The sequence below is a fragment of the Pan troglodytes genome, chromosome 10, assembly GCF_028858775.2.
Source record: "Pan troglodytes isolate AG18354 chromosome 10, NHGRI_mPanTro3-v2.0_pri, whole genome shotgun sequence".
NCBI lineage: Eukaryota > Metazoa > Chordata > Mammalia > Primates > Hominidae > Pan > Pan troglodytes.
The window spans coordinates 47,820,306-47,844,056 of NC_072408.2; the positions used below are offsets into that span (position 1 = coordinate 47,820,306).

General features: G+C 47.2%; 1 long non-coding RNA gene across 2 annotated transcripts; it reads right to left on the reverse strand.

Annotated features, from left to right (window-relative positions):
* Positions 1-6,388: 6,388 nt before the first annotated feature.
* On the reverse strand, positions 6,389-20,577 carry LOC107967529 (uncharacterized). 2 transcript variants are annotated; one of them, XR_001708009.4, is made up of 4 exons: positions 20,299-20,577; positions 17,665-17,801; positions 14,572-14,650; positions 6,389-9,011 (listed from the first exon to the last, which is right to left on the reverse strand). It is a non-coding gene; the product is annotated as an uncharacterized LOC107967529 (long non-coding RNA). The 2 variants fall into 2 exon arrangements; XR_010148323.1 differs by having other exon boundaries at positions 14,572-14,709; positions 20,299-20,540.
* Positions 20,578-23,751: the final 3,174 nt, after the last annotated feature.

Genomic DNA, 23,751 nt, shown 5'->3' on the forward strand with positions numbered 1-23,751 from the left:
CTTTACAAACACCACCTGACCAGGCCTGCAAGGGAAGGGGAACCATTTTAAGGGGCCCCCACCATGCAGGGCCGCTTGGTCACTGTGCTATCGATGAGGACATCATCTGCAAGATCACTGTTTTCCCTCTGGCCGTGGTTGGATGAAGCCGAGTGTGCTGTTCTCATTGTTTGGGCGCAGCATCACAGGCTATGAGTTGAAAATTGGCTCTCCTTGGACAGTCCTCAAGCACTACATTTTTTTCAGTGACTCTCACCAGACCCACAGATGAATTTACCTTCTCTGCGTATGCCTTTTGACTGGTTCTGTTTCAGGGAACCGCAAGCTCAATAAGCTCCACTGTTCTACCAAGCTGGACAAACAGCCACGTCTCTGTTCTCTTGGCCAGACCCTGAGGCCTGGAGTCCTGCCTTCAGGAATTCCAGAATTCTAGAAAGTTAGAGCTAGACAAGACCTCAGCCTTCATCTAGTCTTGCTCCAACCACTGTGCGGATGGGGAAACAAGGCATGGGCTGGGGATGACTTAAGGAGTATAAAATGTTGGGCTTTCTTTTGTCAAGCCCAGCATGTGCCTCCTATAGGCACCAGTGGTCTCTGCAAGTCCTGGCCTGCTGGCCTCGCAGCCACAGAGAGCTCGGACTCTCTCAGGCAGCTCACTTCATTGCTGGAACAATAGCAATGTTCTTCCTAATACTGGGCAAAAATTGGCCTCCCGCCTTCCTTTAATGCTCACCTGCTTGTGCAGTCTCCAAGGAGAGATAGGTCTGGCCTGCATAGAACAATTGGAAATTAATTCATCCTTAAAGGAAGTGGAGCAGACTGTCCCAGGTCATTCTTGGGCAGCCTCTGCCATTAGATTGGAGAGAAGGCCCAGCACTCTGGGTCTACACAGACTCTGGATATAGAGACCTGGATTCATGTTCTGTTGCCTAAGAGCTATTAATACACGATGGTGAGCATGTTACTAACCTGTTTAAGCCTCAGTTTCCTCTACTGTGAAAACAGAGGTAATAGGAGTTTCCTATGTTGGTTCATTCTCCGTATGGCTCACCCATGATCCTAAGATGGCTACCTAGAGAAATATGGCTAAAGGAATGGGTCATTCCCTCTTGTCTTGCTGGCACCATACAACTTGGAGAACCTGTTCAGATATGCTTCCATAGATCTGCTCAACAGCCCCGGGAGGTAGACAGGGAGGTTTACTATTTGTGGTTTACAGATAAGAGAACCAGGCTGGGAAATTCTAAGTGGTTTGTACAAGATCACCCAGCTAAAAAGCAGGAGAACTGGGACTTGAATCCAGGCCTCCTGAATTTGGTGACAGTGCAGACTTGCTCCGTGCCATCAGGCCTGGCTCCTGGGAAGGAACACTTTGAGAAGCCTTAGTGGGGCTTGGTCTCATGCCTCACCCAGGGCCTGGCCATAGTGGGTGCTCGGGGGACCTTTGTCTTTTCTGCCACAGCCTGAGCCAGAGTGGAAGCTGGGCTGTGCAGCAGAGCAGGAACCCAGCAGGTGGCAGGGACAGCCTGGCTGTGCCTGCTTTCTCCCTTGGTGGTGGGGACCACATGCTAAGCTACATCTGTAAACATGGCCACAGCCTCTTTCTGATCCCTTGAGCTCTGTGTCTCTGCATACACGTCTCTTGGTTTTCTTTCTCCTTTGACTTCACTCTCCTCCCCACTCTCCCCATGCCCCTCCTCTGTCCTGGATTTGATCTTCTGTCTCCTGGCCTCCTTGTCTCTCTCAACATCCAGTGTTTTTTTCTCTTGTTGACTTCCTCTTTCCCTCTCTCTCCCTCAGTTCCTTCTTTGGATCTTCCTGGGTCGAGCAGACAAGTGAGAGGCTTCTGCCGTGCTCAGGGCAAGAGGCTGCTGAGCTGCCCTTCCGTCCCCTCCTCCCTCCCCACACATCCCTCTCCCTTGCCCTGGCCCCTCATCACCTTGGCTGGCTCCTCCTTGATGCATGGGCTGAGGCGAAGGTACAGGGAGGCAGTTAGAGCAGCTTCCCTGGATACAAAAGCTTCTTTCTACCCCTTGGAGATGAGGTTTCCAGGCAGGTTATTTTTATAGCAGGGCTCAGGCAGGATTCTTCGGAGAAAATAAACAAAGTCATACACACCAGTCCTTCACACCCTTCAGCCCCTTCCCTGGAGAGGGGCCCAGCCTAGCTGTGCCGACACAGGGACGCCCACCACCCCAGAGGGGCTGTGGGGGCTGCTGCCGGGATATCAAGAGGCCAGGGGTCTGGGATGGGGGAGGGGGCGCCAAGGAGGGAGACTGACAGAGGTCCCCTGCAGCCCCAGTCAGGCCAGGAGGAGATGGCTGGAACCTTGGGGTCCCTGCCTCACCACTGGGGCCAGAGTCTTGGGTCCGGCATCTGTAGGGGAGAGTCAGATTCAAATGCAGGCGTAACCCAAATTTTCTAAATGCCTACCAAGTGCCAGGCACTGTGCTTGCAGTTTACAAACACATTTTACTTATTCCTCATCACTGAATTCACTGAATTCAGTAGAAGTCATTTCTACAAGTTGCCACTTAGTATTGGCCTCTATGTGCCTGGCACTCTGTTAGGTGCTAGGGAGACAAGATTAAATGACACGTGGAGAGAGAGAGAGCCTCAGAGAGCTTTCTAACTGGTGAGACATTGATTAACTCCCTTACTATGAAGATTTCAAGGTGGATATTTTTATGCTCATTTTGCAGATGAGAAAAGAGACTCAATGAGGTCAAGTGACTTGTCCAGGGAAGCTTGGACCTTTGATGTCAAGGGCATAAGGGATCAGGGACTCAGAGATCTCTTGGGGCAGGTTTCTTGGGGGTAGAAATGTCAGCTAAGAGGGTGTAGAGGGCAAGAAGCCTGAGATGGGATAGGGGAACAAGGTACAAATCCACGTGCAGTTTTCCTGGGGTCTTGGGCCATTCCAGACCTAGGGTGGAGCACACGTGGTCCCTCATTCTTGAGGGCAGGCAGTCAACAATATCTTGTCCAACAGATCCCAGAAAGGAAGGCCTTTCATAACCAGATTGGCTGCAGTCTTCTCAAAGCTCTTTTATGAGGAAGCCTCAGGTTAAAAAAAACTTCATAAATCATGTGCATTCCCCGTCAGGCATGACAAAAATACATGACCCTTGTGGGTCCCTGCCCAGCGAAGGCAAACAGCTCACTGAGGCAACGCTGGGAGTGCACACAGGCCTGCCACTGTCCACCACCTCCCTCAGCCGAGCATGTTCCCCAGCTCAGGGCAGCCCCCATCATCCTTGACAGGCCAGGGAATTCCAGATACCAGACAATCATTCTAATGACCCTTCAGGAGTGAGTTTCAGTGTGCTGCCTTAGCCTCCACAGGCATTCGGCCTTTTTTTTTTTTCTTTTGAGGTGGAGTCTCGCTCTGTCACCAGGCTGGAGTGCAGTGGCGCGATCTCGGCTCACCGCAACCTCTGCCTCCCGGGTTCAAGCAATTCTCCTGCCTCAGCCTCCTGAGTACCTGGGACTACAGGCACATGTCACCACGCCCAGCTAATTTTTGTATTTTTAGTAGAGACGGGGTTTCACCATGTTGCCCAGGATGGTCTCCATCTCTTGACCTCATGATCCGCTTGCCTCAGCTTCCCAAGGTGCTGGGATTACAGGCGTGAGCCACCATGCCCGGCCTCATTCAGCCTTTTTATGACTAATTCTGGAATGAAGGAATGTGTCTGTTTCAGAAGTTCCAAGTATCAATAGGTAGAGTTCTAGTGAATTCCCAGAGTCTGGGGAGCCCCAAAATAACATATTCTAGTGTCTACATTTGCTTATCTTTAAAAGGGAGCTAATAATACTCACGTCTTGGGGTACGAAGAGTTTGCAGACAGGCAGTGCCGAGCCCAGCGCCTAATGCATGGCAAGCACTCCAGCCTCCTCCTGTGCGCCAGGCTCAATCTCCACTCATTCATCAGGCGCGTGCCCCGTGCCTGTGGTGTGCTGAGCGTGCGCTGGGCGCGGGGTTCAGAGTCTCCTGGGGCCCAGTCCCTGCCTCCAGGAGTTTACACAGAACAGCCTCTGAGACTCCCAGCATCAGGCAAGACAAGCTGGTGGCCCTTCCAGGACCCAAGGCCTTCCCTCCCCAGCCTGAGGCAGGGGTACCCCCCCTCAATTCCCCAGTTACCTTCCCACCACTCTCCAAGGTCTCAGTTTATTGTTTTTTCATTCTACCGGGGGCTGACCTTAGTTGTGGTTTAATGGCCTTTTCCTCCTGCGGCCCCTCTTAACTGACACCTGGAATGCCTCTCTGAGCTGCCTCTCGCCTTTCTGTCTCTGCTAATGAGGTTTCTAACAAAGCCATGTGTCACTGGAAGTCTGCTCACAGAGGGACTGCTGGACTGTAGCCTGGGGGACCCAGGCTCTGTGGGAGGAAGGGGATGTGGCAAGGGGGGAGGGCCGAGGGAACACAACATTTCTTTCAGAAAAGGCTGAGGCCTGGGGCGAGGGAAGGCAGGAGGCTGGAGCCCGCTCCCTCTGAGCATGCTCCAGGGTGGCCACAGGCTGAGGGCTGGAGAACTCACCCCAACCCCCAGGCTCTGGAGAACTCGCCCCAATCCCCAGGCTCTGGAGCTGTCATTGTAGCCACCTGAGCAAGGGCTGAAGGACCAGGGCCTGGACCTTGTAGGGTGCACCTAACTTAGTGTCTGGCACAAGGAGACACTGGGTGTGTGCTAGTGGCTTCTCTCTAGTCTGTCCACGTGGGTGGGCTTCAGAGAAGATGGCCTTGAGTGTCCCCAGGCACTGTCCTTTCTGTGCCGGGGAAGGTCTATGTGCATCCCCAGCCAGGCCTGCTCCTGGAGGATTCCGTCTCCTAGGCCAAACTTGACAGAGGAAGACGAGCTCCACGAAGAGCCCTGGAGACCAGACCTTCCAGAGAAGAGACGGCTGTGCGATAGCCCAGGAATAAGTGCTCTCCAAGTTTCCACAGGGCTGTTAGATCCAGGAAAGAAACTCAGCTCTCAGGCTCAGGGATCAAGAGATTGTATGTAGAAAACACCTCATGGTACATCCGTAATCAGCCAACAGATCAAGCACCTACTCCCTGGAAAATGAGTGCTGAAAGGCTGCTCTTGGCAAGAACTAAACTCCAATGAAGGCACAGCCATGCAGTGTACTTGCTGTTACTATGAATCTGGTACTGTCTGTTCATTCAGTTCTCCCAACAAACCTGGGAGGAGGAAGATGTTGCTGCCATTGCCCCCCATAACAGATGAGGCAACTGAGTAACAGAGAGGTTAAGCAATTGGCTCAAGCACACACAGCTGGCAAGCAGTAGTTATAAGATTAGAACTTGAGCCTGAACTCGAGCATGATGCTATACTATCTGCCCCACTTGCAGGGAGGGGGAGGTTTGGGAGCCTGGGAGAAGGTGGGGGAGCAGGAACAAGTCAGGCCAGTGGGCAAATCGTGTCAGCAGAGCAGTCTAAGCAGAGGGGAAACCAAAGAGAGGAGCCACACCGTCCTGGCCCTGAGTACACTGGGCCTGGTGGAGAAGCCAACCAGGGACAGAGACAGGAAAGCTGGATGAGAAGGGCCTTGGGTGCTGATCTGAGGAGCTGCCCTGTGCCTGTAGACAGTGTCTCAGTAGAAAAGTCTGGCCAAGTGCAGACTGGAGGGGACAGGCAGAACCATGACCCAGGGAGCCGGGACAAGTCACTAGAACTCTCTGGATAAGGAGCAGGCCCCCTCTCTGACCAGCCTGGGGCAGGACCTCCCTGTGTAGAACAAAATTGTGTCCATCAGACTGCTGTGTCCAGACAGCTCTAGGTGAGGGCTGAGATCACATGCAGTGTTCCCAGATCGATTTGCTAGATCTGAGGGTCACCTAGACTATGATTGTTTTTATGGTTTCCTTAAGTCAACTTTCTCATTCTCTTTTACTTTACTCAAGTTTACTTGAAATGAAAACTCTGTAACATGGGATTGATATTCTAACTTTTCCTCCAATACTTATTAAAATAAATCTGTTTTACAGGTTTGTTCCCTGCCAAAATACATACACATGTACATTAAAATATAGATACTATATATAACACTATTAGAATGCAAAACTTTCATCCAAGTTCTACCTAAAATCACCCAGGGACCTTTGCACTTAGGAAACATTGCCTTGTGGCCTATCCCTTGCTCTCCAGTTGAAGTGACCTCATTCAAAGATTTCACATTTGGAAAAGGCAAATCAGAAAATCACTCAGACCCAAGGGAGGGAAGGAGGCCAGGCTTGGGCTGGGGGCGGGGGCTGGGAGGCACCCTGGTGGGCTTGAGACCCAGGGGCTGGGGGCAGGCAAGTGAGCTGCCTAGGGCCGTGAATGAAGCCTTGTTGAGAGCCGTGGCAGCTCGGCAGTGTGCAGAGACCATGCTGCAAATGTAAAGTTTCCAATAACTTTTATGGGTGGTTTCTTAATAAACATCTGAGCAGCCTGTCTGGACCGAGAGCTGTGTTGTCCCAGGCGCCCAGAGATGGAGCTGGGTGAGGGGCTGCTGTCTGTAGTGTCAGCCTCTGCACCCCACCCACAGCCTCCCACGGCATCCCCTCCCCATCTCCCCTTTGTCTTCTTCTGTCTTCCTTTTTGCTGTTTAATGAGAACGACTTCCATTTGCTATTTGTTGACTGAGTCCGGCACTGCATTAAGCTCTGTCTACATTTTGTCTTAGTGCTTGCAGGCACTTTATAAGGTAGACGCAAGTATTGTGCCACTTTTACATATCAGGGAACGTATGAACACATCAGGTTGCTCAGCAATGAAGTGGAAGAGCATTGATAGCCCTTTGGGCACAGATCTGTGTGCCTCCAAAACCCATGCTCTGAGCGCTGGTAATCTCTACTCCTCCTCTTCCTCACCTTGTCAGCATCAGCACTCCACCTTCCCTTTCCTCCTCCGCTTCGAATCTCAGAGCCAACTTCAGCTAGTGCCTCTCCCTTCGGAAACACCTCCGGGAAATACCTCCTCCCAGATCACCCCTGCCAGAACCAGCACCGCCTATGAGTACAGCACGTGGGTCTGCAGGTTAGTTGACTTGTCTGTGATGGGACTGATTAATCGAATGCTGAGAAACTTTTGTAGCCATTTGAAAGCCATTTGGGTTATTGGCCCTGGCTTCAGATAAACAAGATAAATAAACCTCAGCAAGAAGGAAATGGCTTCTGGGGTCTTTCTCAGAATTTGGTACATCAAAGTGAAGTCCTAGATGGAAGGGTACACTTCCCACAAGCACCTTCCAGTGGGGTCCCTTGCTTTGTTTAGTTGACTTATCACTAAACATATGGGCTATAAGATTGATAATATGTTTTGTAAAAAGGGTAGATGCTCAATGGCCTCGTTGGGCCTATCCAAAGATAGAATGCAATGGGAAAGGAAAACACTTTAAGAAGAAAAGTTCTTGGGTGAGGCGCGGTGGCTCACGCCTGTAATCCCAGCACTTTGGGAGGCTAAGGTGGGTGGATCACTTGAGACCAGGAGTTCGAGACCAGCCTGGCCAACACGGCGAAACTAAAAATACAAAATTTGCCAGGTCTGGCGGGGGGTGCCTATAATCCCAGCTACTCAGGAGGCTGAGGCAAGAGAATCGCTTGAACCTGGGAAGCAGAGGTTACAGTGAGCCGAGATCATGCCACTGCACTCCAGCCTGGATGACACGGCAAGACTCTGTCTCAAAAAAAAAAGAAGAAGAAGAAAGGTTCTCAGATGTCAGGAGACAGAAACAGTGACCTTAAACTGTAAACACTCAACCCTTAGCTCACAACAATTCAGTTAGAATGTATTAGCTGCATTAGAACTGTCCACACTGACTTCAACCCTGTATTTCTTGGGTCTGGAGCCTTTTGTAGGGCTCCGTGTGTGTACATATTCTGCAAACTCCTAACCTGGAAGCAGTCATTTGGTGGCTATAAGCTGTGAGCAAGAAATGCTCCAATTATCTGTGCCTTAAGATTAATCAGAACTCTGGTCACCGATGCATATGTGTGATGCTGAAGCACTGCCTTCCAGCCTCTCTGTGGTTGTGTTTGTCTGATAATTATAAGATCCGTGAGGACAGAGGCCACAGATCAGGGATGTCCTTCTTCCGAGACGGAGACAAGGGCAGAGCAGGTGGCAAACTGTGGCCTTGTGTTCCAGGGGGGCGTGTCCACACTTCACACTCTGATTGTGCTGGCTTGCAGTGTGGCTGGGCCTCTCGGGTTGCAGCACCCTCATTTGTTCTACCCTAACACAATCAAGAAAGATAAAAAAGAACACTGTAGCCAGGGAATCTCAGCTGCTGTGCCAGTCACTGGCCATTCATTGTGTGGGGCTGAAGACCTAGCTGGGAGTCAGGTCTAAGAACTGGTTCAGCTCCTCCCCTTGCCTCATCTGTGAAGGCTGCTCAGAGGAAAGAAACATGCACCTAGGCTCTCGAAGCCTTCACTGAAGGACAGAGAGTGCTTGTTACAGGCAGTTCATTCAGGGTTGAAATTCCATTTCAGGTCTCAGCACCTAAAGTCATTTTTCTTTCTTATTTATGTTTCCTGTGGAAAGTCTGAAGAAAAACTTGTGGAGCATCTTTTGAGTTTGCATTTGGAAGGGAGAAAATATGCTCCTTCTCTGCTGGGCAAACATTGCAAACATTGGTGCTTTCACAAACCAAACACAAGCTGGTTTTCAAAGCCTCCGGCTTGGCGACCCAGGGAACTGGGTGGAGGGGAGGAGAAGGATGCAGCCACCTGGGCTGGGGAGGTTTGCTTTGGGAGCAGAGGTTGGAATTTGTGAATTTTCTACTCCAAGAAGATCCAAATAGTGCAGCTCCAGCCCCATCCTGCGCAAGCTTGCTCAGGCAATAGGGGCACTACCTGGCTGGGGTCTCGATGGAGAGCCAGGGCCTTGGATGATCACCTCCCCGCCCCAACGCAGCCTGGAGTGAAGTGGAGAGGGGAGGGGTGAAGAGGTGTAGGAGAGACGGTGCAGATGAACCAAGATGGCCTCAGGGATTCTGGTCCCTCTCTCTGGGTGACGCTGAGGATAGAGAGCGGGGGTGAGAGTGAGAAGAACGTGCCTCTGCACCCATAAATTTGCCAGGCTTTCAAACACTGACCAGGCAATCCACTGGGCAGTTGTTCCTATAAAGCTAGGACTATGAGAATAGCAGATGTATACTATGGTCTGTCTGGTTCTTTCAGCATAGTCTGTAGCAAAAAAGGTTTCCTCACTCCCTCCTTTTCTTCTTCCTTCCTTCCACTTCTTTCTTGACAGAATAATATAATAAATTTCCAGGCACTCATCACTAGCTTTAATAAGTATCAACTAATGGCCAATCTTGTTTAATCCATAACTGCACCTACTTCACCCACTCTTTGTCCTCCAACTGAAATGTTTTGAAACAAATTCTAGACATCATATCCTTTTATCCATAGATATCTAGATTTAAAAAAAATTTTGATATTGAACTCTGATGATACAGGGAATCTCCTTCCCGGTATCTTAGGGAAAAAATGCCCTTCATAAGTCTACATATAAATTTTGCAAATCATTGTAGGGGTTCAGAGAACCTCCGAAGCTCATCTAAAGACCTTAAATTTAAAACCTTGGTATATAGGGTAATCGCTAGCTCCCATGGAACACATTGTTTTTGGTAGCCTGGAGCTATTAGCTGTTCCTTTGAAGGAGATTTACTTTCTTGTTTTATTTGCAATAGGTATGCACTGAGTGCATTGTGACCATGCTGGGTTATTGTGGGTAAAGGTGAGAGAAGGCAGGGCACACAGGGCAGATGATTACATTCCTGCCGGGAGGGCTGGAGAGCCCTTGGAAAGCAGCCTGCAGGCTGAGGAAGGAGGGACTCCGGGATCTGCCCTCGGGGGCTGCAGGAAGGAGGAACCTTTTCTGAGTAAGCTTTCCTGGGGATTTGTTTATTGGCCAGCGTTAGGTCTCTGAGTGGTTGTTAATGTGTTTGTTTAGGGTCCATTGTGATGTCTTTAAGATAAAGACCTGCTCAGTTTACAGGCAACTGTCAAGTACTGGGCTTGGAGCCCAGGGAGCCCGTGAGGGAAGCATTTCCAATATGGCGATCAAAGCCACACTTAGGGCCTTCCTAGGCTCCTGAAATAATCTTGGAAGGCACTCTGGGAGAGGATCAGCAGCATGCACAGGGTTAGACTAGAGGGGCTCTTTCAGGCTGGACAAATAGCTGTTGAATAAGGAAACGGACTTCTTTGTTCTCTTTTTTTTTTTTTTTTTTTTTTTGAGAGGAGGTATAGGAGCAAAGCCATTTTAGATGCTAGGGGTTCTTTGGAGAGAGCCCAGAAGCTTTCTGATCTTAATATCCAACTCTTTTGCTATTTCCCCTACCTCCTCATCCCACCTCAGGGTCAGCAAATCTCCATGTCTGCAGACCCAGGGACCTGTAGTTAAGCTGCATGGAGCCTAAAAAAAGGCACTGTGGTGCTGGTGCTTGGATACACATGGCAGGGGACACAGAAGTACTGAGATGGGCACAAAGAAACTCTGGAATTTATAGTAGAGCGAGGATGGCATTTCAACCAGTTAGGAAAGATAGAGTTTTCTTGCTGTCACCCAGGCTGGAATGCAGTGGAATGATCTCGGCTCACCACGACCTCTGCCACCTGGGTTCAAGCAATTCTTGTGCCTCAGCCTCCCAAGTAGCTGGGATTACAGGTGTGTGCCTCCACGCCTGGCTAATTTTTGTATTTTTAGTAGAGACAGGGTTTTGCCATGTTGGCCAGGCTGGTCTTGAACATCTGACCTCAAGAGATCTGCCTGCCTTGGGCTTCCAAAGTGCTGGGATTACACGTGTGAGCCACTGCACCCAGCCAAGATAGAATTTTCAATAAATGTCCCAGCACAACTGGGCAGACATTTGGGAGAAAAAACAGTAAGTTCAGATGTATATCTCATACCTTAAAATGAGATCAATTGTATGTGGATCAAAAATTTAAATGTAAAAATTTAACCCTAAAAGAACTTAAAGGAGCCAGGAGAAAAAAATTTAAAATCTATGAATGAAACCAGAAACCATAAAATAAAATAACAATAAATTTGACCATATAAAAATAAAAAGTGTTTGCATGGCAAACAAAAAGAATAATCATAAACAAAGTCAAAAGCCAAAATGAGGCCAGGCACAGTGTCTCATGCCTGTAATCCCAGCACTTTGGGAGGCCGAGGCAGGCGGATCACTTGAGGTCAGGAGTTCAAGACAATCCTGGCCAACAAGGTAAAACCCCATCTCTACTAAAAATACAAAAATTAGTCGGGCATGGTGGTGCATGCCTGTAGTCCCAGCTACTTGGGAGACAGAGGCAGGAGATTTCGCTTGATCCCGGGAGGCAGAGGTTGCAGTGAGCCGAGATTGTGCCACTGCACTCCAGCCTGGGCAACAAGAGCGAAACTCTGTGTCAAAAAAAAAAAAAAAAGAAAAAAAAAGTCAAAATGAAAAATCATGAAGAATTACCTGCAACTCTTATTATAGGCAAGAGGTAATGTTCTATATAAAGATCTCGTGTAAATCAAATAAGAAAGAGAACAACAGTTGAATAGAAAAGCAAAGCATATGAACCAACAGTTCCCAGAAAATGAAGCAAAACCAATACAAAAAAAAAAAAAAAAGGAAAGAAAGAAAATACAAATTAAAACCACACTGAGACAGCATTTTTCACTTTTCAGATTGGCAAAGACCAAAAGAACTGATTACTATACAAGGAGTGGCTATGGTGGTGAGATTTTTCCTCTGCAAACCATGACAGTGGTAGCTGGCAAAGGTTAGGTGAAATAGGCATTGGCATACATTGTTGATGGGAATGGTGCATGCAGTGTTAAAGGGAATTTAACAATATCTGTCAAATTTTTTTAATGCACTTCAATTTTGACCCAGCAATTCTGCTTCTAGGAAATTATCCAACAGATAAATGTGCATGTGCAAAATGGCATATACACAAATATTTACTGCAGCATTATCTCAGCAAAAGGCTAGAGATAACCCGAATGTCCATCAGAAGGGGACTGCTTAAATAAATTATGGTATATCTGTACAATGGAATATTAAGCAATATTAAAATAATGAGAATTTCAAAAACGTGTGGGTGTGGAATCTTTCCAGGACACAGAAAGTGAAAAAGTCCTGTGTAGACCAGCGTGTGGAGTATATTACCATTTGTGCCAAGAGAGGAGAGGGGTGATTTTTACCATTTGAGATGGGAGTGAGGGATGATTTTTAAACACAGTTGCTTGCATATGCTTGGAATCTCTCTGGAAGGAGACCTGAGAACTAATAATATTGGTCCTCTATGGGGAGGGGAATGAGTGGAAGTGGAGGAGACGTCACCTTTTGTACCTTTGGAATTTTTTTTTTTGTTTTTGACAGGGTCTCACTTTGTTGCCCAGGCTGGAGTGCAGGGATGTGATCACAGCTTGCTGCAGCCTCAATCTCCTGGGCTCAATTGATTCTGCCACCTCAGCCTCCTAAGTAGCTGGGACTACAGATGTGCGTCACCACGCTTGGCTAATTTAAAAAAATTTTCTGTAGAGATGGGGTCTGCACTATGCTACCCAGGCTTGTCTTGAACTCCTGGCTTCAAGCGACCCTCCTGCCTCAGCCTCCCAAAGTGCCGGGATTACAAGCATGAGCCACTGTGTCTGGCCAACTACTGGAATTTTGAATTGTGTGAATGTATTGTCTATTTTTAAAATAATATTAAAATTATGATTTTCTTGTTTTAAAAAAGAGAAGAGTAAAGGAAAGAACATGACACAATAAAGGAAGAGGAGACAGGCCAAATGTCCGTTCCTTCCTTTGCAGCAGATGCAAAGTGGACCCCACTTTGTTTGTGGTGGCGGCTGAGCCTTGCTTCACTCACTTCCCACCTTTCTCCCTCTTTATGGGATTCTTAACAGCACACTCATGGAGATTTTTAAGGAGTGTGTTCCCTGCAAAATCTCAATACCAAGTGATGATTTCCGTAAGTTTCCATAAGTTGGTAAGTTCCAAGCCTTTCCTCCAAGGGGGCATGGTCATCCCTATAGATACAGGACATGAATGGCAAGCAACGCTGATGCTGGGCAGGGAATATGTACTCGCTCTGAGAAAACTGTGAGGGAATTACACGACTCTGCAGTGGAGAACACTGGAGAAAAAGGGGGTCAAAAAGATAAGAAAAGAGAGAACAAGAGAGAGAGAGAACAAAAAGAAGCAACTGAAAGTCTATCAATAGGCAACTTGTACATCGATACAGGAGAAGACCATGTCATGCAGCTATTACAAAGAAAAAGGAGCAGGATCCTTGGTGCCCAGTTGTTGAAGATTGTTCACTCTCTGTGTACCTGGGGCTGTGTTCTATGCCCTGAGAACCAGATGAGTGGGAGAAACACAAGTGCAGCGAAGCCCGATCAGAAACACAAAACTCTTTGGAAAGATGTCAGCTGGGTTTGGAAGGAAAGGAAGGGGTTTCTGAAGCAGTGCAGGTGAGAGAGGATTGGGCTGGGCCAACGGTCCACATTCTGGCATGTGTTCCTAGATCTCTTATCTCATTGCAGTATCAATATTTTGATACTATTTCAACAACAGTGCCTTATTTAAGGAATAAATCTGCAATTTCTTGAATTTTCAAATGGTTGCTTCTTTGGCTGGGCAATAACCATGTGAAAGTGTTATTATTCCACAAGTTCACCACCCTGCCTGCTGGAGCTCTCTACTTATTTGGAAAAACAGGACTTTGCACTTGAAGCTGACAGAGAAGAAGGAAGTGGACAAGTTGGAAGACCCAAGCTCTCTTTTAACCTCTTGATCAAAACTAGTGTCACCTTGGGCAACTCCCTATGGTCCCTGTCAGGGCCAGGCCCAGGGTGCACACTTTAAGAGGCACCAAAAATACTCAGTCATCAAGATACAGACTATTTTAATGTAACATTTTAAAAATAAAAATTAATGCAAAAATCTATAATGAACAAAATACCAGACATTTAAATAAATATAGGATCAATATTACTGATTCTTCCTTTTGCTGTGGGCTCCATTATGGCTGGACACAGCATTGTCCCCAAGGCCTCATTTTCCGCATCTCTAAGTCAAGAGGGTTGGACCATTTGACTGCCCAGGAACCTGCTGGGCCCCGTTGTTTTATGGCTCAGTAATGAAGTGCCACTGAAGAATGAGAGAACATTTAACAAAGTGCTAATTGTGCAGCCCAGACAATAGTGCGGGTGGGATGACAGGGAGTCTTCATGGGGACAAGGGATGGCAATAGAATCCAGGCAGCTGGGGGAGATAACAACATTTGGCCAGCTTTCTCTTTGTTTCCACTGGACACAAGCTCACCTACCAGCGACAGGAGGGGGACAATGCTCCCGTGCCTCCTCCCTCTTTCTCCCCTGGAACTGTGCTCAGACCTAGTCAGGGGACAGGGAGAGCCTCATTCACATGTGGCTTATGGCCCAGCGACCTGCTGGCTAACAAAGCTTTCTAAGGATATCTGAGAGAAGCTTGGTACCCCATAGGAGGAAGGGACAGCAACAGAGGTGCCCTGCCCGGTATCCTGGGACCCAACCAGTGCTGCCCTCTCACCTCATCCCAAGATGGGCAAAGCAGCACAGCTTGCTCTCTCGTAACCTTCCTGAGGGCACCGTTGTCTTGACCGAGTCCTCTAAGGCCGGCATGGAATGAATGCATGAGAACAGCTGTGAATACAAAGCTTAGGACATTCTGTGGACATGTTGAGACAAATTAGTTAATAATCATCTAGTTAGGGAATCCCATTTCCAGAGTGAATGACTTGCACCTCCCCATCACCCAAGTCAAGGATAACATTTCTCAGTGAGACTTCAAACCCATGTTCCACATGGGGGCTGCAGCTCCACCCCTTGGGACGGCCTGGCTGCTCATGCAACCCATTTCCTGAGAGGCTGGTTTCAGAATGCTCTTCCCAAATCCTCACCAGCTCAGAGATGAAGCTTCATGTCTGCAAATGTCATTCATCACTAGAAAGTGGCTGGGGCCTCTGAGGTCCTGTTCAGATCAACAGGATGAGAGAATCCCGCTCTTCAGGAAAACCCACCTCTTCTCTTTGGCCCCAGTGCCCCTCGCATTCTTGCCGAGCTGCAGGAGGGCAGCTGAAGACAAGTGACATTGGAAAAAACAATGGCCTCCACCCTGGACAGGAAGAATGGCTCCCTTCATCGGGACTGCTCTGGGATGCCAGGGTTATCCAGGTCCCAGAGTGAGGAAGTGAATCAACTCTTCCCAGCCTTCAGTCATGCAGGCTGCTTCTGTACCCTTCAGTGGTGTGGTATTTAGACATGTTTTGTGAAAAACTGATGAACATCTCACTTAGATGTTGGAAACAAACATAAGCCCCAGCCAATTCTTACACTTGCTGAGGATGAATAAGTCCCTTTGGCTTCCCAGCTAGCTGGGTCCAACAAGCGAATTTAGAGGCTAAGAAGTGAGTTGCTGGCCCTCACATGGACTTACCATCTGAGTGTGCCCTTGGCTGGCTGCATAGCTTGAGAGCAGCGGTTCTTAACCTTAGGCACAGATTGGAATCACATGGGGGGCTTAAAAAACACTGACCAGGGTCCCCCCACCAAAAAAATTCTGATTTAATTGTTCTGGGGTGCAGTCACAACATTGGGATCTTCAAAAGCTCCCCAAGTGATCCCAATATGCAGTCAGGACTGGGAACTACTGCCCCACCCAGACCAGTGCTGAAACCTTAACATGTAAACAAATGACCTCAGGATCTTGTTAAATGAAGATTCTGATTCAGCAGGTCTGGGGTGGGACCTGAACTTCTGTACTTCTTCTTTTTTTTTTTTAGACGGAGTCTCGCACTGTCACCCAGGCTGGAGTGCAGTGGCGCAATCTCGGCTCACTGCTGCAACCTCCGCCTCCCGGGTTCAAGTGATTCTCCTGCCTCAGCCTCCTGAGTAGCTGGGATTATAGGTGCATGCCACCACACCCAGTTAATTTTTGTGTTTTTAGTAGGGACAGGGTTTCACCATGTTGGTCAGGCTGGTCTCGAACTCCTGACCTGGTCGTCTGCCCACCTCAGCCTCCCAAAGTGCTGGGATTACAGGCATGAGCCACTGCACCCGGCCGAACTACTGTACTTCTAACAAGCTCCCAGGTGATGAGATGCTGCTGGTCTGCAGACCCCACTTCAAGTAGCAAGAGCACACTGCATTGTCTAACATGGTAGCTAACAGCCACACAGGCTGCTGCTTAATTAAACCTTAAAACAACTTAAACTTTAGAAATTCAGTTCCTTCACTGTGTTAGCCACATTTTATGTGCTCAGTCACCACACGTGGCTAGTAGCTACCATACTGGATGGCACAGAGACACTCTCCTTCATCACAGAAAGTTCTTTGGGGCAGTGCTGTCTTAGAACATCTCCTTGTCTCTCAACTCCTATTCAAGTTGCCATCTCTTGAAATGTGGATTGAAGCTACCTTGGTGGCAGGGACTATGAAACAGTACCTTATACTCCCCACATTGTGTCTGTGAACTAGAAATGTAATAGATGCTCAGTTAATGCTTGCTTCAGTTAGGGTACTTGTGCCTTTGTCCAAAGACTATCACCATATAAACACTGACTGATTAATATCTACTTGGGCATCAATGAGCAGTCTTATGGAGTTGTATCCAGTGGTTCAGTGGGCATGTCAGCTTGGAAGAGGTCAATGATCAGGTTGCAATAGGAATGCTTCCTCTATCCCTGGCTGGCCCATAGTTCAGGACCAAAGGAAAAAAAAAAAAAAAAAGGCAGGGCTCCAGGTGGCCTCCTCTGTCAGAGCATCTGCCCATCATTAGTCATTTAGCCTGGGAGATGGGCTGAGACGCCCAGGTTTACCTAATGGGACCCTTCATCTTTCAAGCCCAATTCAGAGGAGACAAATCTGGATATGTTCTCTTTCTAGGCATTTTTCCTGGGCCTTGGGGAAAGGGAAGTTCCTGAGATGGCCTGCTTCCTATTCCTGCATAGCTGCTCTGTCTTTCCTTGGGCAGCTGTCACAGACACCGGAGGCAGAGCTGGGACTGGGGTGCTGGGTCCCAGAAGCAGAGGGAGGCTCCATCTGCCTTAGCCACACTGGGTGGGTAAGTTAAACCTTCAGCTAGGTGTGCTCTTGTTTTAGCTTCACAGCGATTGATTTTCAGAGTTAATTGATAAGTCATTGTTCTGCTAGGATAAAGTGGTAGTGGAAAAGAAACTGGAACTGGACCCATCACAGAGCCACGTGTGGCCACCTCATTTTACCACTGAAACAGCTGAAGCCCACAGAGTAAAGCAATTTGATTGAAATCACACAACATGTTAGACACATGGTTAGGTATAAAATTTAGGTTTCCCGACTGCCAGACCAGTGTTCTTTCCACTGCTTCATGTCCATGAGGTTTGCAAGAATGTGTAAGCCACTCGAATAGAAATAGAATATTACATAAATATGTATCTCTAGTACAATATACAAGGTAGGTGTTCTTTAGTTCTTTTCTGGAAAGGATGATAATAAAATTGCTTTTTTCCTACTTTCTCACTTACACTCACCACATCCTACTACAGGATACACATTACATACTCCTTTGGGGAAGGCTAAACCTTCCCACCACCCCCTGCACATATCTCAGCAATAAAGCAACATCTTTAATGAGTTAACTCACCATGAGTAAAGAAAGATGAAGCGGCTGGGCATGGTGGCTCACGCCTGTAATCCCAGCACTTTGGAAGGCCAAGGTAGGTGGATCGCAGGAGCCCAGCAGTTTGAGGCCAGTCTAGACAACATAGTGAGACCACATCTCTTAAAAAAAAAAAAAAAAAAGAAAGAAAGAAAGGGGAAGCTGTAAGCACTATAATCATAGGAAATATTTCCAAGCTGGTAAAGAAGAGAACGGTAGCTTCTTTTGCAGGTCTACAGACACATCACACTGGAAATGTACAAGCCATGCAGCCCAAGACACCAACGTGGTCATCAGTTGGCTCTTAAAAAATGCATGAACTTACTTCATCCGACATTTCTCAAAATCTTCTTACTGCTTCTCTACCCCAGTACTGATCACATTACTTACTAGTTCTCAGTCTAGAGAACCATGCCAGTGTTACCACTGAGTGTTATCTCCATTCATAATCTGTGCTACACGAAGGTACTCGCTGCTCTTTAATGCCAAAGACCAACACACAGAAGTGGACAGATGAAAGGCATTAATATTGGGGAAATCTAACATTTCCTAAATGCTCGCATTTAGTAAATATCAGTAGTTATTACCTCATCAAGAGCAAAATATATTCAGTATGTTCACAAGTACATGTAAGATATTTACAATACTTGTGGAAAAGGAGAATGGTGTGATGTTTGCAGTTAGGTTGCATTTGCCAAGTCAGCCCTCCTGGGCACTTTGCCTGCAATTGTGACCCTCTGTCACAGGTGAACTCTGTTTTATCTGAGGACTGAGTCTGAATGACCTGGCACGTGTACTTTTCTTTTTTTCTTTTTCTTCTTTTTTTTTTTTTTCAATTAAGATTTCTTTCTTTTTTTCTAAGACAGGGTCTTGCTCTGTCACCTAGGCTGGAGTACAGTGGTACAATCACGGCTCATTGCAGCCTCAACCTCCCGTGCTAAAGTGATCCTCCTGCCTCAGCCTCTCCAGTATCTAGGGCAACAGACATGAATGCCACACACAGCTAAATTTTTAAATGTTTTTGTAGAGCTAGGGTCTTGCTATATTACCCAGTCTGGTCTCGAACTCCTGGGCTCAAGCGATCCTCCCACCTCAGCCTCCCAAAGTGCTGGGATTACAGGCATGAACCACCACACCCAGCCTCACTTTTCTATTTAAATACATCTTCCCTACAAACTAGAAACCTTTATTAATACAACTAAGTACAAAGATCATGGAGAATCAGGATAGGTAATTTAGAATTAAAGTTACAAAACTCCAAGCAAGATTTAAAGAAACAGAAACACCTATATACAATCAGGTATCTTTTTCACTCACTTTAAACTGTTTCTGACTACAAAATATAGTATTGGCACTATCCAGACATGAGAAGGACCAGCTTTTCCCTCTTATTTTTTTGAGTTAGATCCTTTAGAGCTTCTTATCAAACCAAATTTGAAAGGCCTTGCAGACCGGTTTTTCCCAAATAGTAATCTTCCCACAGTTATATCATACTTATCTTTTTGTTTAAGCTGGTAACTAATGAGAAGGCCAATACCTATCCAAGCCTTCCGAGCCTTTATGATCAATTTAGAAGTTCCTGTTCTTCTTAGGGAAAACTTGTGCTGAAGAAATGGGGCCACTTATCCCCAGTGCCAAGTTTTTTTTTTTTCCAGGTAATATTGAAAGTTTCTTAATCTAGTTTTTATTCCTAACAGATTTTAAAACAATTAAGATGTTTTCAGCACTATACCTTAAATTCCAGGATATTCATCAATCAACCTAGATCGTATCAGCTATAATCCAAACTCATGCAAACATAACTTAAGACAAAAATTTTTATGAGACCCAAATTAAAAACAGATAAATGATATTGCCTATTTGTGGTACGGCAGGTGTGTGCAGGAAGGGTAAATAAATCGGATGCAGACCAAGAAGAGTAGTACTTGCAATAATAAACATTTACTCTAAGCCTCCCGTGTAAAGCATTCTCCCGAGGCTTTATGTTTGTTACTTCATTTACTGCTCACAACAAGCCCATGAGTAAATTACTATTATCCCTGTTTTACCGATTACTTCTCTGATGCTCAGAGAAGCGAATTCACTTGCTCAAGAGGACAGAGCCAGGAAGTGCAGTTGCAGCATCTAATCTGGGGAAATTAAAAGGCAGCCAACCCTCACTTCTTTGTATTTTTACCCAGGAAAGCATTAAGAATGTGGTAAGTTTCTAGGCACTTTTTTTTTTTTTCTTGAGACGGAGTTTCGCTCTTGTTTCCCAGGCTGGAGTGCAATGACACAATCTCGGCTCACTGCAACCTCCACCTCCCAGGTTCAAGTGATTCTCCTGCCTCAGCCTCCCAAGTAGCTGGGATTACAAGTGCCCGCCACCATGCCCGGCTAATTTTTTTGTATTTTTAGTAGTTTCTCCATGTTGGTCAGGCTGGTCTCGAACTCCTGACCTCAGGTGATCCGCCCGCCTCGGCCTCCCAAAGTGTTGGGATTACAGGCGTGAGCCACCGCGCCCGGCCTCTAGGCACTTTTAGGATAAAGATGGGCCTCTTGACAGGCTTGCATGGGAGGAAACTGGGGCACATGCAGGATTCTTTCCTCCTATCCCCCATGAGAAAGAAGCTCATATACCACTGGCTAAGGATTCCAGAGTCGGGTCTCCGCGAGGCAAGGAGCAAAAGCCATTATGAGGACCTCGCTGGTAGCCCAGTTAAGCTGCCAGATGAAACTCACGATTGGAGGTACAGTTACAATTGCAGAGGAAGGCAGGTCTCTGCAGATCCTAAAGATTAGTTACACCATGGGACAGATGTGACCAAGCTGCCTTCACTACCCAAGGCTGTGTCAGGAAGAGCTATTTTCAGTCAAAGGGCAGAACAGAGCGCTTCTGTCCATGACATTGTATTGTGCACATACAATACAGCACATCATAGAATGCCACATGACATCACAATATATTATAACTTGTTTACCTTACAGTTTGGCTTTTTGTGTATCCCCCGAGAGGTAGTCATCTCCTTGCACGCAGGATTCATGTCTAATAGAGCTTTCTTTTGTCCCTCCATACCACCTAGCAAGTGCCTGGTGCATAGCTTGTGCTCAACACAGGGGATGAAGAAATGCTGGCCGAGGAATGAGAGGGGGAATGGGACAGGAGGGAGGATAGAGTAAGGGGAGACAGTCGAGCAGGACCCCAAGATTTTGCACCCAGGATTCTGGGAGGGAGAGTGTCAAGGGCAGTGGGTGGGTGATCAGCTAAGGAGCTGGCCTGGAGGCTGGAGTGGAGATCGGGGCGGTGCAGAACACAATGGGGACCTGGCTGCCTCCGGATAGGTGCTGGGTGTAGGGACAGCTGAGGGACTCTCATGGGGAAGGGCAGCATGCACTGTCCTGCTCCCTCTCAAGGTTGTTTTTGGCAAAGGAGCTCACTAGAAACTTACCACATGTATATTCCCTGGGGCTTTTCAGGGACTTCCTAGAGGGCAGGCCCACTTGCCCCCCGCCCCCCGCACTGGGGCAGGATAAACTTGGTTTGCAGGGGCCTGGCTTTCTCTGAGGTGGCATCTACCCTACTAGTCCTAGGGACATCATAGTTAGCTCCTTGCTTTCCTTGGTACGTCCCACCTAGGAGGAGTTCATCAGTCAGGAGTCCCTGGGGGGCAGGGCTAAGGGGCCACCACAGGAAGGAGGCTCAGGTGGCTGACTCCGCTCCCCTGCTGGCTCTGCCCTGACACTGTCTCCATGGAATCCAGGGCTCCAGTTCTAATCATGGGTCAGTCTCTTCCTTGCACTGAGCCCAATTCCTACTGGAAAAAAGGGACATAGGAAAAGTGACCCACCACCTGCTTTAAAAAAAGACCGCAGGAGGCTTTACAAAGTCATGCATCCATCATCTCCTTTAGGGTCCTCCATCCATTCCTCTCCTTAAAACTCACTTCTCCTTTCTGCCACCTTTAACTCAGGCTCCTCCTTGCCTTGTCTGCCTCCAGTGCAGGCCTGAGCCCAGTCATGTGTGACTGCAGACCATGCAGACCACACCCCTCTGTTAGCCAGGGTCGTATGGAACTTTCCGTGGACCAATATTTAGACCAGCACATCTCCAGCCTTCATGGGCATATGAGTTATCTGGAGAGTTTAGTAAAAGCCAACTCTGATTTGGTAGGTTCGGCTTTTCCAACAAGATCCCAGGGTAGGTTGATGCCGCTGGTCCATGGACCACATTTACTATGTGACGGCACTGTGCCAAGCAGGCTTTGCAGGGGAAAAGTTAAGTGTATTAAGTTATGGCCCCTGCTCTCAAGGAGGCATGTGAATAGACTCACATGGGATTTCTTCACATGTTTGAGGGAGGAAGGGATGGATGGATGGACAGATGGATGGATGATGATCTAAAGGCATAACTCCATAGAACTGGCCATACCCAAATGCAATAGGAGTTCAAGGAAGGGAGAGAGATGGGGAGAGAGAGTTCCACCTGTCTCGTGGGTTGTTGACCTCTCAAAGGGTATCCCTTGGAACCTCCATGTTGTGTTATTGCTTGAGAAGTGCCTGGAACAGATGCTCTGTGGCTGTTGGGAATGGTTGTGGTTTACTGTAGAACCATTTGCTTCACATGGAACTTCTGGTGGGAGTGCTCAAACATCTCTGCATTTAAGCATTTGTGTTCTTCCTATAGCTCAGAACCATCAAGAGCTGATGAGAGAGACAAATGCTCCTTAAAGGCAGAAAGCTACCCACCTTAAGAAAATGCAAGATTTTGCACGACTTTTGTTGTCTTTGTTTTAAAAGTGAAATGGGAAGATCATTTCTGTATAAAAATACAGACATTTCTTCAAAATGTAAGCCTTTAAAAAGCCCAGACACCTTTGTCTTTTCCCACAAAGGTCTCGCTAGTAGGAGGTAAGAAGAAGAGGGGAAAGTGAGAAGAAATGTAGATCTGAGCCTGACTCGGTGGCATTCAAGGAGTCCTCCATGTCTGGCCTTGCCTTCACCCCTTACTGCCATGTCTTATTCCCAGGGCCCTGCAGATGGCTCCACATTGTCCTGGGGCCACTGCCATGTCTTCTGGTGCATCCATTTGGGAGCCATCCTGCCTTCTCACTGTACCTCTGCATTTCAAACCCCCACCCATGCTTGGAGACACGCTTCTCTTAGGAAACCTCCCCCCAGCTTACTCCATGGCTTCCAGAATGCCATTCTTCCTTTCCTTTCTTTCTGTTTCTTTCTTCTTCTTTTTTTTTTAGGGGGTTGGGGAGAGTGGGATACCTTTTTTGCAGCATTTTGTACAATCATTTTTTTCCTATTTCCCCTACAGATGCAGAGGTGGTATCTAAATCCTCTCTGTATCCCCATCTCATACAGAAGTAGGTGCTCAGTACGAGTCCTAAGCTGAATTTGTATGGCACTAGGACAGGATGGAGGAGACTGGGTGGGATTCTTGGTGCTATTTGCATTTGAGAATACATAGTAACACATTTATGCTCCTATGGAATGGAATGTACACCATAAATCTGGAAAACCCTATCCTGGACAGTCTTGATCCTGTTACTCTGCCCCAAAAATGCCAAAGGAAAACATAAACACATCTTGAAAGACTGTCTGAACGGAGCCCAACCAACAGAAGCTGAGTGTCACTGAGTAAGCTGGGCTCACCACCCCCAGGCACGGCTGCTGTGTGAAGTCTGTGCATTCACCACCTGCCATATTTGGGGTGGGCTTACCTCTTTGGAATGTGAATCCTTCTTCACTTTATCACTATTTTTAAATGGGATTTGTGTAGAGGAAGAGAAAGATATCTTTTCTTTACAGCCTGTCTACAAATATCTTTCCCAATAAGGCTGTGTCAACCTGAGTCTAAATTTAATGCCTCCATAAAAGAGAGAAAAATAGTGAAATAGTTATTTTGTCTACACGACACAATATTGCTGATTTAATCCATCTGTTTCTCTGAATTGGGCTGACTTGGGGTAGATACACTGATTGTGACTGTTTAATTTCTTTCTTTTTTGTTTTTTTTTTTTGTTTGTTTTTTCAGATGGCAGTGAAGAAAATTAAGTATTCTTTAATTTTTGTAGAGTATTTGGG